The following is a 17,309-nucleotide window of genomic DNA, read 5'->3' on the forward strand; positions in this document are numbered from 1 at the left end:
TGGAAGCCGAGGTTCATAACCTGTGCGCTAAGAAAGTCCTGATAGAGGTTCCAGAGGAAGAATGGGGGAAGGGATTCTACTCCCCTCTGTTCCTGGTCCGCAAACCGGACAGCTCCTTTAGGACAATAATTAACCTTAAGGCCCTCAACAAGTTTTTGGTCATACGTCCCTTTAAAATGGAAACGATTAAGCCTGCAATAAAATTGCTGTTCCAAAACTGCTTCATGGTGGTGTTAGATCTAAAAGACGCATACTACCATATACCCATCCATGCAGGCCATCAGCGGTTCCTCAGAGTGGTGGTTCAGTTGGATGGGTCAATTCGACATTTCCAATATGCGGCCCTCCCTTTTGGAGTGGCAGTCGCTCCCCGAGTATTTACTAAAGTAATAGCGGAGGTCATGGCCCATCTACGTGAATCGAACATTCTGGTGATTCCCTACCTGGACGATTTTCTTATTGTAGGTAAAACGGCGAACCATTGTTTACAACAGCTACAAAAGGCAATGTCTGCCCTAGAACGGTTAGGATGGTTGCTGAACGTCAAAAAGTCCCGGTTGCAGCCAATGAAAGTCCAACAATTTCTGGGCCTAACCCTGGATTCTGAAAAACAGGAATGCCGTCTGCCTCCGGACAAGCTTGTTCGCCTCCATTATCAGATCCTGAACGCCTCCAATAACCCCACCATGTCCCTCAGAAAAGCCATGTCCCTTCTAGGCTCTCTTTCAGCCTGTATCCCGGCAGTCCAGTGGGCCCAGTTTCATGCAAGGAAACTACAGAGCGAGGTCTTATTACATCAAAAAGTCCTTGGAGGTTACTTGGAGGGTCAGCTAACCTTATCCCGTGACACAAGGGAGTCCCTAGAGTGGTGGTTAGACAAAGATAACTTATCAAAAGGGGTACCCTGGGAGTATAACGTAACCCGCATAGTCACCACGGATGCTAGTCCTTACGGTTGGGGAGCTCATATGGGTGAAATTTTAGTCCAGGACCAATGGCAACCTCATCAGTTAAGAATGTCATCTAACCTAAAAGAATTGACAGCGGTAGAACAGGCGGCTAAAAAGCTCCTTGTGTACCTACAGGGCCATCACGTGCGAGTGTTCTCCGACAATCGGGTCACCGCGGCATACATCAATCACCAAGGCGGGACCCGTTCCAGACCCCTGATGTTTGTAGCAGAGCGGTTGTTCCAGCTAGCAGAACAATACTTCCTATCTTTAACAGCATTGCATATAAAAGGAAAAGACAACATCACGGCAGACTTTTTAAGCCGCAATCGGCTAAAGCAAGGGGAATGGTCTTTAAACACCTCCATATTCAATCTGATTGTTCAAAAGTGGGGATATCCAGAGGTAGACCTATTCGCCACCAGAGACAACACGCAATTGAAACAATTCTGCTCCCTGAATCCCAGAGAAAATCCTCTGGCGGAAGATGCCTTCCTGATAAACTGGGACTTCAAACTAGCCTACGCCTTCCCTCCCCTATCTCTTCTACCCCTGGTGATGAGGAAAATCAGGAAAGACAGAGCGAGGGTTATAGTCATCGCTCCATTTTGGCCCAGGAGAGCATGGTTCTCATGCCTCAGGACCATGTCGGTGTCCGATCCTTGGGTTCTGCCGGACATCCCGGATCTCCTGTCCCAGGGCCCAGTCTTCCATCCTCAGGTGGCTGGCCTTCATCTGACGGCGTGGAGTTTGAACGGTCATTATTAGAAGAGAAGGGTTTCTCCGCAGACCTAATTAACACCCTACTTAAGAGTAGGAAAATCATTACCACCAAAATTTACGTTAGAATTTGGAAAAAATTCCTTCAAAACTCAGAAGTAATCGCTGGGGATTCAGCACCTATAATGCAGATATTAGAGTTCCTACAAAAAGGTCTAGACATGGGACTCTCTACCAGTACCCTTAAAGTACAAGTGTCAGCCTTGGGGGCTCTGTTTAGCTGTAACATTGCTGGTAATTATTGGATAAGCAGATTCATTAAGGCAGCAGGTAGATCCAGGCCAATAATGAAGGATAGGTTTATGCCGTGGGACTTGAACCTAGTCCTCACTGCTATGACAGAGACTCCATTCGAACCTATCTCGTCGGCTTCCCTAAAAAACCTGTCCCTCAAGGTAGCCTTCCTGGTAGCTCTAACATCAGCTCGCAGAATAAGCGATATTCAGGCCTTATCTAGGTGTCCTCCTTATTTACAGTTTAAAGAGGATAGGGTAATACTTAGACCTGATCCAGCGTACTTGCCAAAGGTAGTTTCTAGTTTCCATAGGACACAGGAGATAGTTCTGCCATCCTTCCTCCCTAATCCAACTAACGAAAAAGAAAGGAAACTACACACCCTGGATCTCAGGAGAGGCCTCATAGAATATCTGTCAGTCACCGATCCCTGGAAGAAAGATAATGCCCTAGTTATCTCTCATCAAGGCCCCAGGAAAGGTTGTAGAGCATCAAAAAATACACTAGCCAGATGGATTAGAGAGGCGATTGCAATAGCATACACATCAAAGGGCAGGTCGCCACCCGCAAAGCTGAGGGCGCATTCCACCAGGGCAATGGCAACCTCATGGGCCGAAAGATCAGAAGTCTCCATCGACCAGATATGTAAGGCGGCCACTTGGTCCTCTCCGAGCACCTTTTTATAGTCATTATAGGCTAGACCTGGGTGCTTCCACAGACCTTTCTTTTGGTATAAGGGTGCTGCAGGCTGTAGTCCCTCCCTAAAGCTGATATTACTCTCTGTAAATCTCTCAGGTGGTGCTGTCATGGACGACCGAATAAAGTCTTAGTTACTCACCGGTTAACGGTATTTTTCGGAGTCCATGACAGCACCCGTATATTCCCTCCCTTATAGTTTAATTGGGGTGTGCACGTCTTTTTTCTTGCATATGCTCACTGGTGATAAAAGTTATAATTGTAAAGAATACTGTACATAAATCATGCATTAACCTTGGAAGTCCTCTTGTGCTCTGTAATCCAACTGATGCGTGGGAGAGGTGCCACCCTTTTGTATCTGTAGGTTTCCTGTTCCTAAAGGGCGGATCCCCTCTCTCAGGTGGTGCTGTCATGGACTCCGAAAAATACCGTTAACCGGTGAGTAACTAAGACTTTTCCAACAAAAATTTTCTTTTAGCATCAATTTTTTCATTTTCACATGGGCAACAGGTTAAAATGGATTCTAAAATTTGTTGGGCAATTTCTCCTGAGTACACCGATACCTCATATGTGGTCATAAATCACTGTTTGGGCGCACGGCAGGGCTCAGAAGGGAAGGAGCGCCATTTGACTTTTTGAATGGAAAATTAGCACCCCCAAGTGCTTCACAGAAGTTTATAACGCAGAGCAGTGAAAATAAAAATTTTTTTTCCTCAAAAATGATTTTTTAGGCTATGTGCCCATGTCGAGTTTTTCATGTGATTTTTTTCCTGAGCAGGAATGCATGCCCCTGCCAGGGAAATCGCATGCGGTTTTTGACGCGCGTTTTTGACGCGATTGTCAAGTGTTTTTGCATGCGTTTTTGCTCATATAATGGATGGTATGCGGAATCGCGGGCGATTCCGCAAAATTAATGAACATGCTGCGTTTTGTACCACTAAGCGATTCCGCAGCTATAAAAAAGCATCATTGGCACAACATGTGCGCTTTGTATTAAAAATGAATGGAATGCTTTTTTTAAGCGTTTCCGCAGCAGAATCGCGCATTTAAAAACGCTGCGGAAACGCTTAAAAATCGCATCGTGAGCACACAGCCTTAGCCCGCTATTTTTTATTTTCACAAGGCTAACAGGAGAAATTAGACCACAAAAGTTGTTGTGCAATTTGTCCTGCGTACGCTGGTACCCCATATGTGGGGGGGGGGACCACTGTTTGGGCGCACGGCAGGGCTCATAAGGGAAGGAGCGTCATTTGACTTTTTGAATGGAAAATTAGCTCCAATCGTTAGCGGACACCATGTGGTGTTTGGAGAGCCCCTGTGTGCCTAAACTTTGGAGCTCCCCCAAAAATGACCCCATTTTGGAAACTAGACCCCCTAAGGAACTTATCTAGATGCATAGTGAGCACTTTGAACCCTCAGATGCTTCACAGAAGTTTATAACGCAGAGCCGTGAAAACAAAAATATTTTTTTTTTATTCCTCAAAAAATGATTTTTTTAGACCGCTATTTTTTATTTTCACAATGGTAACCGGAGAAATTGGCCCCCGAAAGTTGTTGCCCAGTTTGTCCTGAGTACGCTGTTACCCCATATGTGGAGGGGAACCACTGTTTGGGCACACGTCGGGGATCGGAATAGAAGTAGTGAAATGCCTACTTGATGGAATGGTCTGCAGGCGTCATGTTACGTTTGCAGAGCCCCTGATGTACCTAAACAGTGGAAACCCCCCACAAGTGACCCCATTTTGGAAACTAGACCACCCAAGGAACTAATCTAGATGTGTGGTTAGCACTTTGAAGAACCCCCAAGTGCTTCACAGAAGTTTATAACGCAGAGCCGTGAAAATAAAAAAAAAAATTTTTTTCCACAAAAATAATTTTTTTTAGCCCCCAATTTTTTATTTTCCCAAGGGTAACAGGAGAAATTAGACCCCCAAAGTTGTTGTACTATTTTTCCTGAGTACGCTGATACCCCATATGTGGGGGTAAACCACTGTTTGGGCACACGTCGGGGCTCAGAATGGAGGGAGCACTGTTTGACTTTTTGAACGCAAACTTGGCTGGAATAAATGGTGGCGCCATGTCGCGTTTGGAGACACCGTGATGTGCCTAAACAGTGGAAACCCCTCAATTCTATCTCAAACCCTAACCCTAAACCCAACATTAATCATAACCCTAACCCCAACACACCCTTAACCCTAATCCCAACCCTAACCACAAGATTAACCCTAATTCCAACCCTAACCCTAATTCCAACCCTAATTCTAGCCCTAACCATAACCCCTTCACGACCAATGACACCACATAGGCGTCATGAAAACTGGTGCCAATCTGACCAGTGACGCCTATGTGGCATCATGACTTTAAAGCCCCCCTGCGGGTCGGGTGACCTAGGTCACTGAAAGGTCACCCGACCCGCAGATACAGGGGACTTTGTTCTTCACCATAGGGGGCGTGGCTTCGCCCCCACGTGACTACGATCGCTCTGATTGGCTGTTAAGTGAAACAGCCAATCAGAGCGATAGTAATATTTCATCAATGAAAATTGATGAAATATTACAATCCAGCCATGTCTGACGCTGCTGTAGCATCGGACATGGCTGGTGACAGCGATCCGACCCCCCCCCACCCGTTATCGGGGGAGATCTGCCCCCCCCGCCATTGAATGACAGCGGCGATGTGCCGCCCCTGTCTTCTCCCCCCGCCTTCCCTCCGCTCCCCCGGCTTCCGATCGCCCCTCCCACCCCCCGGTACTCACCGAGTGCCGTTATGACTCCCGGTGTCCCGCGGTCACAGACCATGGGCAGTGCGCCCGCCGGCTGCAATTTCCATTCATTCATTTTGATAACTGTGATAAACTCTCAGAGTGATCAAAATAGAATGAAAAGTAAATAAACCCCCTGTTTATCACCCCCATAGGCAGGATCAACTAATAAAATAAAGAAATTATTTTTATTTTTCCATTAGGGTTGGAAAGAGGGTTAGGGTTGGAATTGGGGTTAGGGTTGGAATTGGGGTTAGGGTTGGAATTGGGGTTAGGGTTGGAATTGGGGTTAGGGCTGGGGTTGGGGTTAGGGATGTGTTGGGGTTAGGGGTGTGTTGGGGTTAGGGTTGAAGTTAGAATTGTGAGGTTTACACTGTTTAGGCACATCAGGGGGTCTCCAAACGCGACATGGTGCAACCATTGATTCCAGCCAAACAGTTAAACTGTGCTCCCTCCCTTCCAAGCCCCGACGTGTGCCCAAACAGTGGTTTACCCCAACATATGGGGTATCAGCGTACTCAGGAAAAATTGCACAACAACTATGGGGGTCTAATTTCTCCTGGTACCCTTGGGGAAAATAAAAAATTGGGGTTAAAAAATATTTTTGTGGAAATTATTTTTTTTTAAATTTTCACATCTCTGCGTTATAAACTTCTGTGAAGCACTTGGTGGTTCAAAGTGCTCACCAGGCATCTAGATAAGTTCCTTGGGAGGTCTAGTTTCCAAAATGGGGTCACTTGTGGGGGGTTTCTATTGTTTAGGCACATCAGGGGTTCTGCAAACGTTACGACGACCGCAGACCATTCCATCAAAGTCTGCATTTCAAAACGTCACTTCCATTCCGAGCCCTTACGTGTGCCCAAACAATGGTTCCCCCCCATATATGGGGCACCAGCATACTCAGGACAAACTGTACAACAACTTTTGGGGTCCAATTTATCCTGCTACCCCTGTGAAAATAAAAAATTGCTGGCTGAAAGTCATTTTTTTGAGGAAAAAAAACTGCTGTGACACGCTTGGGGGTTCAAGGTGCTCATCACACATCTAGATAAGTTCCTTGGGGGGTCTAGTTTCCAGAATGGGGTCACTTGTGGGGGGGTTCCACAGTTTAGGTACATCAGGGGCTCTGCAAATGTTACATGATGCCCGCAGACCATTCCATCAAAGTCAGCATTTCATAATGTCACTACTTCCCTTCCGAGCCCCCGACGTGTACCCAAACAGTGGTACCCACCCACATATGGGGTACCAGCGTACTCAGAACAAACTGGACAACAACTTTTGGGGTCTAGTTTATCCTGGTACCCTTGTGAAAATAAAAAATTGCGCACTAAAAACTAACTTTTTGAGGAAAAAAAATATTTTTTTATTTTCGCGGCTCTGCGTTATAAACTTTTGTGAAGCACTTGGGGGTTCAAAGTGCTCACTAGATTAGTTCCTTAGGGGGTCTAGTTTCCAAAATGGGGTCATTTGTGGGGGAGCTCAAAAGTTTAGGCACACAGGGGCTCTCTAAACACGACATGGTGTCCGCTAGCGATTAGAAGTAATGTGCATTTCAAAAAGTCAAATGGCGCTCCTTCCCTTCTGAGCCCTGCCGTGTGCCCAAACAGTGGTTCCCCCCGCGTATGGGGTACCAGCGTACTCAGGACAAACTGGACTTTTGTGGTCCAATTTCTCCTGTTAGCCTTGTGAAAATTAAAAATAGTGGGCTAAAAATCATTTTTGAGGAAAAAAAATAATTTTTATTTTCACTGTTATAAACTTTTGTGAAGCACTTGGGGGTTCAAAGTGCTCACTACACATCTAGATAAGTTCCTTAGGTGGTTTAGTTTCCAAAATGGGGTCACTTGTGGGGGATCTCCAATGTTTAGGTACACAGGGGCACTCCAAACGCGACATCGTTTCCGATAACGATTGGAGCTAATTTTCCATTCAAAAAGTCAAATGGTGCTCCTTCCCTTCCGTACCCTGCCGTGCACCCAAACAGTGGTTTATGACCACATATAAGGTATCGGTGTACTCAGGAGAAATTGTTCAAAGATAAGTTCCTCGGGGGGGTCTAGTTTCCAAAATGGAGTCACTTGTGGAGGAGCTCCAATGATTAGGCACACAGGGGCTCTCCAAACGTGACATGGCAACCGCTAAATATTCCAGCATATTTTCCACTCAAAAAGTCTAATGGTGCTCCTTCCCTTCTGAGCCCTGCCGTACGCCCAAACAGTGGTTTATGACCACATATGAGGTATCGGTGTACTCAGGAGAAATTGCCCAACAAATTTTATGATCCATTTTATCCTGTTGCCCATGTGAAAATGAAAAAATTGATGCTAAAAGAAAATTTTTGTTGGAAAAATTAAAATGTCCATTTTTTCTTTCCACGTTGCTTTAGTTCCTGTGAAACATCTGAAGGGTTAATAATCTTCTTGAATGTAGTTTTGAGTAGCTTGAGGGGTGCAGTTTTTAGAATGGTGTCACTTTTGGGTATTTTCTGCCATATACAGTGCCTACAAGTAGTATTCAACCCCCTGCAGATTTAGCAGGTTTGATAAGATGCAAATAAGTTAGAGCCTTCAAACTTCACACAAGAGCAGGATTTATTAACAGATGCATAAATCTTACAAACCAAAAAGTTATGTTGCTCAGTTAAATTTTAATAAATTTTAAACATAAAAGTGTGGGTCAATTATTATTCAACCCCTAGGTTTAATATTTTGTGGAATAACCCTTGTTTGCAATTACAGCTAATAATCGTCTTTTATAAGACCTGATCAGGCCGGCACAGGTCTCTGGAGTTATCTTGGCCCACTCCTCCATGCAGATCTTCTCCAAGTTATCTAGGTTCGTTGGGTGTCTCATGTGGACTTTAATCTTGAGCTCCTTCCACAAGTTTTCAATTGGGTTAAGGTCAGGAGACTGACTAGGCCACTCCAACACCTTGATTTTTTGCCTCTTGAACCAGGCCTTGGTTGTGTTGGCTGTGTGCTTTGGGTCGTTGTCTTGTTGGAAGATGAAATGACGACCCATCTTAAGATACTTGATGGAGGAGCGGAGGTTCTTGGCCAAAATCTCCAGGTAGGCCGTGCTATCCATCTTCCCATGGATGCGGACCAGATGGCCAGGCCCCTTGGATGAGAAACAGCCCCACAGCATGATGCTGCCACCACCATGCTTGACTGTAGGGATGGTATTCTTGGGGTCGTATGCAGTGCCATCCAGTCTCCAAACGTCACGTGTGTGGTTGGCACCAAAGATCTCGATCTTGGTCTCATCAGACCAGAGAACCTTGAACCAGTCTGTCTCAGAGTCCTCCAAGTGATCATGAGCAAACTGTAGACGAGCCTTGACATGACGCTTTGAAAGTAAAGGTACCTTACGGGCTCGTCTGGAACGGAGACCATTGCGGTGGAGTACGTTACTTATGGTATTGACTGAAACCAATGTCCCCACTGCCATGAGATCTTCCCGGAGCTCCTTCCTTGTTGTCCTTGGGTTAGCCTTGACTCTTCGGACAAGCCTGGCCTCGGCACGGGAGGAAACTTTCAAAGGCTGTCCAGGCCGTGGAAGGCTAACAGTAGTTCCATAAGCCTTCCACTTCCGGATGATGCTCCCAACAGTGGAGACAGGTAGGCCCAACTCCTTGGAAAGGGTTTTGTACCCCTTGCCAGCCTTGTGACCCTCCACGATCTTGTCTCTGATGGCCTTGGAATGCTCCTTTGTCTTTCCCATGTTGACCACGTATGAATGCTGTTCACAAGTTTGGGGAGGGTCTTAAATAGTCAGAAAAGGCTGGAAAAAGAGATAATTAATCCAAACATGTGAAGCTCATTGTTCTTTGTGCCTGAAATACTTCTTAATACTTTAGGGGAACCAAACAGAATTCTGGTGGTTTGAGGGGTTGAATAATAAATGACCCTCTGAATAAACTTTTCACAATTTTAAAAAAAATTAAACAAAGAAATAACATTCTTTTTTTGCTGCAGTGCATTTCACACTTCCAGGCTGATCTACAGTCCAAATGTCACAATGCCAAATTAATTCCGAATGTGTAAACCTGCAAAATCTGCAGGGGGTTGAATACTACTTGTAGGCACTGTAGACCCCTCAAAGTGACTTCAAATGTGAGGTGGTCCCTAAAAAAAAAATGGTTTTGTAAATTTTATTGTAAATAATGAGAAATCGGTGGTCAACTTTTAACCCTTATAACTTCCTAACAAAAAAAATTGTTTCCAAAATTCTGCTGATGTAAAGTAGACATGTGGGAAATGTTATTTATTAACTATTTTGTGTCACATAACTCTGTGGTTTAACAGAATAAAAATTCAAAATGTGAAAATTGCAACATTTTCGCCAAATTTCTGATTTTTTTCACAAATAAACGCAAAAATTATCGACCTAAATTTACCACTAACATGAAGCCCAATATGTCACGAAAAAACAATCTCAGAATCGCTAGGATCCGTTGAAACGTTCCTGAGTTATTAGCTCATAAAGGGACACTGGTCAGAATTGCAAAAAATGGCCAGGTCATTAAGGTCAAAATAGACTTGGTCATGAAGGGGTTAACCCTAATGGAAAAATAAAAATATTTTCTTTTATTATTTTCCCTACATATGGGGGTGATAAGGGGGACGGTGATTTCCTTTTTTTATTTTGATCACAGTGAGTTTATCACAGTGGTCAAAATAAATGAATGAATCTGCAGCGTTGGAGATTCGAGCGGGCGTACTGCGCATGCGCCCGCCATTTCCCAAGATGGCGACGCCCATGGACAGAGACGGCGGGACACCGGGACTGCCAGAAGGACGTCGAAGGCACCGTGGAGGGTGAGGGGGGGCAGATTATGACGGCGGCTGCCGATCGTTGCTGTCTGTTTCTGTGGGCAGGGGGGGGGGGTTGTTTTGGGCGGGCTGATTGGTGTCTCCAGCCAAGGCAGATGCTATTTCAGCATCGGCCATGGCTGGATTGTAATATTTCACCAAATTTCACGTAGGCACGTGGGGGCTAAGCCACGCCCCCTGGGGTTAGCTTTGAAGGGTCCTCTGTGTGCTGGTCGGGTGACCTTTCAGTGACCCCGGTCACCCGACCCGCAGGGGGGCTGTAAAGTCATAAGGCCACATAGGTGTCACTGGTCATAAAGGCGCAGGCTGTCATGACGCCTATGTGCCGTCATTGGTCGGGAAGGGGTTAAGCAATAATTTGCAGCTGAGTCATCGCTTTGAGTTAACCCCTTAACGACCAGGGATATTTTTGGTTTTGCATTTTCATTTTTGCTCCCATTTTTCCTAGAGCCATAACTTTTTTTTTTTTTTTTTTTGTGGTCCAAATGACCATGTGAGGGCTTATTTTTTGAGGGACGACTTGTACATTTGAACGACACCATTGGTTTTACCATGTTTTGTGATAATAACCTTCTCAGTAAATGAATAAACCAAAACGAAGTCCAAATAAATAAAGATTTAAAAATAAATTTTATTAAATTATACAGAATAGATAAAACGAGAACCAGACAAATTGACACAATGTAATACCATAATATATTATGTCATAATAAAAGATGATTTCATATTGAACACATGGGCCATAGGTAAATCAGTGATTATACAAATACAACAGACCATATAAAGTGTATATAATAGACAGACATAATGTCTGAAATAAAGTGCATCAAAAGTCTAACAAGATCATAAATACCTGTATAAAATGGCTCAGTGTACCTCCAGCTCCAACGTACGTTTCGCCTACCGTGGCTTTCTCCTTGACTCCTTGAGAAAGCCACGGTAGCCATGTGTTCTGATCGCAGCGATACCAAATACGTGAATATTTGATTTCTTTTTGTTTTATTTTGAATGGTGCGAAAGGGGGGATTTGAACTTTTATATTTTCAATATTTTTAAAAACTTTTTTTTACTTGCTTCAATAGTCTCCATGGGAGACTTGAAGCTGCCGCTGTCCGATCGCCGCCTCTACATAGAGCTGTATCTAGCAGATATGCTCACTTGCTATGAGCGCCGACCACTAGGTGACGCTCATAATGATCCAGCAATGACAACCACAGGGGTCTTCTGCTGACCCCGGATTGTCATGCCAACCCATCGGTGACCCGCGGTCATGTGACATGGGAGGAAGTAATTACGCATTTCCTCTCTCGGATCATGGTCCTATGGTGGTCATGCTTCTGGTGAGATCTGCTCAGGGTCAGAGGGGGAGGTTGGCGTCTTCACCCGACGTGGCTTAAAGTGGTGGACATGGGTGGCATAACCAAAGAGCTAGAGCACTTCTTCCAAATGAACGAAGGGAGTACTGAGGCCACAACGGTATGGGATGCCATGAAGGCGTTTACGAGGGGACTTTTTATAAGTGAGATTGCGAGGTGTAAGACCAAAACTAAATTGGCAGATCAACAAATAAAGGATGACCTGACAAGAGCGGAGGCAGACATGATTTTGGCGCCAACGAGTGAAGCTCACAATAGACTAAAATTGGCTCAGGAGGCAGTTGATAAACTGCACATGATGCAAGCTGAGAGGAAAAGGGCATTTCAGCAAGCCCAATTCTTTGAAGAAGGAGAGAGAGTGGGTCACTTGTTGGCGGTGATATCTGCGGCACAGAGGGAGTCTTCCTGGGTGTATAAACTGAGAGATCAAACAGGGGCGACTCTGACAGACGCAAAGGACATACTGGAGGTCTTCAAGGCATATTACATGGCACTGTACACTTCGAGAGCACGGGACACAGAGGGGGATGTGGAGAAATTTTTGGAAGGCATTTCACTACCTAAATTGTCTGAGGAAGATAGGTTGAGGTTGGAAGAACCTGTGAGTGTGGAGGAGGTGGAATGTGCAATACTGTCTATGCCCAATAACAAATCACCTGGAGCTGATGGTCTACCTGGGGAGGTGTACAGGGAGTTAGTGGAACTGCTGGCTCCGAAATTGAAATCTGTGTTTGATGAGGCTTTAGTGACGGGGGCACTGCCGAGATCAATGGAGGAAGCGGTGATAGTAGTTCTGCCGAAGGAGGGAAAAGATCCCATGGATGCAGAGTCGTACAGGCCCATTTCGTTGTTGACAACGGATGTCAAAATACTCGCTAAGATCCTGGCCACCCGGCTCACCGGGGTTGCGCATACCATTATACACGAGGACCAGTCGGGCTTTATGCCTAACCGCTCCACGGCTGTTAACTTAAGATTATTTCTTAATATGCAACTGCCTGCTGATAATGGTGGCAGGAGAATAGTGATGTCATTGGACGCTAGGAAAGCATTTGATAGCGTGGAATGGCAATACTTATGGAAAATCATGGAACTGATGGGATTCGGCCCCGCGTTCATGGCCTGGGTGAAGTTATTGTACTCATCCCCAAAGGCGGTAGTTAAGGTGAATGGAGAACAGTCCGGGATGTTTGACTTGCATAGGGGCACAAGGCAGGAGTGTCCGCTGTCCCCGCTATTGTTCGCGGTGGCAGTGGAGCCCCTGGCGGCCAAGATCAGAGCTGAGAGGGGAGTGGTCGGATTTAAATTTGGGAAGCTGGAAGAAAAAATATCATTGTATGCCGACGACATCCTGTTGTTTTTGGAAAGTGCAGGAGAGACACTGGGGTGCGCGATGGATGTAATTACACAATTTGGGTGCATTTCGGGACTGGAGATAAATTGGCACAAGTCTTATGTCATGGCTGTGGATAGAGCAATAGAAGCGGAGGAGATAGATGAGAGGGGGAAACAACTCCAGCTAGTTTCACAGTTTAAATACCTAGGGATATGGTTAGCTCTTCCACTGTCACGATTCACGGGTCTGAATTTTGTTCATCTGCTAGAGAAATTTAAAGGGAAAATAGGTGCATGGTGCAAATTGGCTTTAATGGTAACGGGTAGAACTAACCTGATTAAGATGGTCCTTATGCCACAACTAATGTACGTTTTGCACAATTCGCCGATATGGCTACCCAAAAAACTGTTTCGGGGCATTGATTCTATCTTCAGATCCTTGATGTGGGGCAAGAAGCAGGCACGGATTAAATTTGGAACTCTGCAAAAAGGAAAGGAAGAGGGAGGACTGGCCGCACCAAATCCATGGGTCTATTTCTTGGCAGTACAGGGCCAGCATGTCAGGGGATGGAGAGAGCTCGATTGTGGAGGAGCAGCTCACCGGGTGCTGGTACATGTGACGGGGAGACGCCCACTTATCCAGGGTCTAGAGGATGGTACCTTTAAGAAACTGGGAGCACCATATCCTACCATAGGCATGATTCAGAAGGTATGGGACACCATTAAAAGGATCAGAGGGGTGGATGAGCTGACTAGGTACTCACCGGTGTGGGACAATGAGCATCTGCCGGAACTTAATAAACTGCGTCAAATGGGCAATTGGAAGGCGAAAGGAGTGAGATATGTGTGCCAGCTGCAGAGTGGAACGGACCTGAAGACCTTTGAGACATTGAGAGAGGAATTTGATTTGCCTTCGGTATGGGGGTTTCAATACTATATGCTTCGACATGCTTGGAGGGCACAGTGTAGATTGGGAGCCATGACGGTTCAGGGCGACATTGTACTAGACTTTGTGTGTATGAAGGGAGGGACGAGGGGAGTTATATCGAGCATATATCATAATCTACTACACTCCTATCTGGGGGACAATCACCTCACTGCAAAGAGTAAATGGGAGAGGGAGGTGGGTACCCTCACAACAGAACAATGGGAGGCTATTCTTGAATATGTTCCGAAGATCTCTCTAAGCGAGCAGGCACGGCTCTCCCAATTATATGTAATACATAGAACATACAAAACACCGCTGGTCCTATTCAAGGCGGGCTTGAGGGGAGACTCTAGCTGCCCTAGATGTGGCACAGACCAGGCCGGACTGTTACACATGCTATGGTCGTGTCCGCGGCTGCTGGCATACTGGCTGGTCGTTATCAACAAAATTGAGAGCGCTTATGCATGTACGCTCGACAGGAATCCAGTGCTGTGTGTTTTGGGGGAAGTGGATGGGATACCTGTCTCAGAACATTACAAAGTGGCAATAGCGAGGTTGCTGTATGTGGCACGCAAACTAATAGCACGAAAATGGAAGGATTCGGAACCCACCACTAGGAGGGAATTTATTGCTCCGACACGTACGGTAATGCATTTAGAGGAAAGCATTTACAGGCGAAGGCATGGTGAAAGAACTTTCGAAAAAATATGGTCCGCCTGGATGGCGGTGATATGATTGCTAAGACTCTCAAGTATACCCGGCATAAGGAGTATTGGGGGAGGGGGGGATGGCTTTGATTGTATTATTACAAGATATGTGAATTGTTACATGTATATTGATATCCACTATTTATTGTTTAAAATCTTTTGAAACCTAAATAAAAATAACTGGTTTAAAAAAAAAAAAAAAAAAAAAATTACGCATTTCCTGCGCGTGCATGTTAAATGTCGGTGTCAGAGTTTGACAGCAGCATTTAGCATGTTAACAGCCGCAGGTGAATCGCGATTCCATCTGCGGCTGTTCCGGGCACATGAGAGCTGTACAGATCAGCTGTTATGTGCCGGGAAAGGTGTGGGCTCATCGCCGGAGCCCGCACCAAACAGGGTGAGGCGTCCAGTGACGGAATCTGTCTGTTATTGGACGTTAAGGGGTTAAATTCAGTGTTATACAAGGTCTGAAATGTGTGCCTCTTTGTGAATTCCTTCCGAGCCACATTTCATCCTTGTGCAAAAATACTCACATTTCTCCCAGGTCCAGCAATCTCATAAAATTCTCCTTTCTATGGAATGATAAAAGGCTGGCCATTTTTTTACTTGTATGACGTCCTGTCAGAGACTCCGTAGCAGCCTTGCAAACTACCTCCAATTAATTTGAAGTAGCAGTCTCCTCCTTATGGAACTAGAAATAGGTGCATTTTTTTTCTTTAAATATGTGGGTAGTGCAAAGAAAAAACCCTATGACGACCTTTTGGATCAAACTGTCAGAGGTTGAGCTGAGTGTTAGGGTCCCGTTACATTTAGCGATGCACCAGTGATCCCGACAACAATACGACCCGGTCAGGATCGCTGGTGCATCGCTAAATGGTTGCTAGTGAGCTGTCAAACAGGCAGATCTCACCAGCGACGTAGCAGCGGTTGGCGGTCGTTGTTTACCTGTCAGACGGCAGCTCTGATGACAACTTCCTCCCTCGTCCATGAGTCGCTCGTCGGCGCCAGCAGGAAGCCAACGACGAGACGTGGACCAGGACGGAGGAAACCCACGCAAACACGGGGAGAACATACATACTCCTTTCAGATGTTGTCCTTGGTGGGTTTCGACTCCAGCGCTGCAAGGCTGCAGCGATAACCACTGAGCCACCGTGCCATTGAGTGGCTTCTGGAGGTGTTTACTACTAGATTGTGTCTGAGCATTACCTGTTGATTGCAGTTTTATTGCCAATGTATTTGTAAACCTCAATACCGCATCCTAGCACAATATACTCTTATGACAGATGTCTGGCATAGAATTTGTCAGTTAATGAAGATTTCTATTCTGCATAGACATGGCAGCTAAGTGGCAATTGTAGCAGAGGTGCATTTTCTAGACATCAAAATTGTACATGAGTAGTGTACCTGTGGCCATACACATGAGACTGTTGCTGAATGAGCATTCACCTGATGCCTGTATTCCTGTTCCCTCCTAAACGTGCATGCTCAGATCCCTTTGTTAGGTTACCTCTGACCAAACTAAGGATCAGGCATACTGAAATCCAAAATGCCATCAGTAGACGGTCTAGCCTTCCTGTCAGCTGATGCTACTAAAATTTTCTTTGCTGTCACAATCGTTGTCTCCTGATTTGATTGCCATGATCTTAAAACTTAAATTGCACAAGAGGAATATTATGCTCATATTAAGACAGCATATCTGACTCTAATGGTGAGACAGATGACAATCTGCCGCAGGTTCAAATAAAAACGTACTAGCTTGGCCTGTGCAAAATTCTCGCACATTGGTCGTCGGGGGGGCGCTGACAATTTCAGAAAAAGCAAGCTAGTCAAATGTAAATATATTTCATGAGATGATGGCTCTTTTCTTGCTGAAGGGAGCAAATTTACCTTTCAAATGGTGCATTGTGTGTGAGTATGGGGCGAAGTAATCAGCGAAAAAGCAGTGCATGTATACAAATGTGTTTGCATATGTGACTCAACTGCAGTGACGTGTTCAATCCTCCAATTTGGCTAAAATAGGCTGGACAAGCAGTTGGGCAAGCTGGAAAGCTCCCAAGGCAAATGTTTGGATTTGTTTGTGATGTCTGTAAGCCGCTTTGGGGTACTGTGGTGCCACCTGCAGGTCATTTTTCCTTACTGCAGGTTTATGAAAATTAATGTTTAAACTGTATTTTGTGATCAGATCGTGGATGTGTGGTTTGTTTGACTATTTTCTTGTTGAATGGGGAAAATGTACCTTTCAAATGGTGTATCATTTGTGTGCGTGGGTGCAGTATGAACGGGGATACAAAGGAATCACCGAAAAACAGTGTTTAGAATAGATTTTTAGAAGTGAAAATAGAAACCACTTATTTCAGCCACTGGCACATTTAAGGCAAAACTTGACATACCATTTGCGGGTATGGTAAAGGGTAGACACCTCTCAGTTTAACGTTTTTTGGTTCGTTTTCTATCAATTTGGGTGATAATTTTTAACTGACAATTAAGAAATCAAACTGTCTCCTAGAGCAGGCACAGTCTATTTGACTTTCTGAATAACACACACTTCTTGTGAGCCAACCTTTTGTTCTTGAGAAAGAAGTCTTATTTATTTTTAAAGCCCCATTTCACTGTTCCAAATTATTATGCAAAAAATATTTCCTCATATTTTCTCTAAATTACCTATATGAATTGCAGTCATTGTTATTTTCCAGTCATCTAATAT

The 17,309-nt window shown here is 45.0% G+C and overlaps 1 protein-coding gene across 10 annotated transcripts in view; it reads left to right on the top strand.

Moving 5' to 3' along the window:
• Positions 1 to 17,309, top strand: part of PUM1 (pumilio RNA binding family member 1) — a 224,883-nt gene that overhangs the window by 15,508 nt on the left and 192,066 nt on the right. The gene's annotated exons all lie outside the window — the stretch shown is intronic.

The sequence above is a fragment of the Dendrobates tinctorius genome, unplaced genomic scaffold (genome assembly GCF_039654945.1).
Source record: "Dendrobates tinctorius isolate UK_male_01 unplaced genomic scaffold, ASM3965494v1 ptg000015l, whole genome shotgun sequence".
In the NCBI taxonomy this organism is placed as follows: Eukaryota; Metazoa; Chordata; class Amphibia; order Anura; family Dendrobatidae; genus Dendrobates; species Dendrobates tinctorius.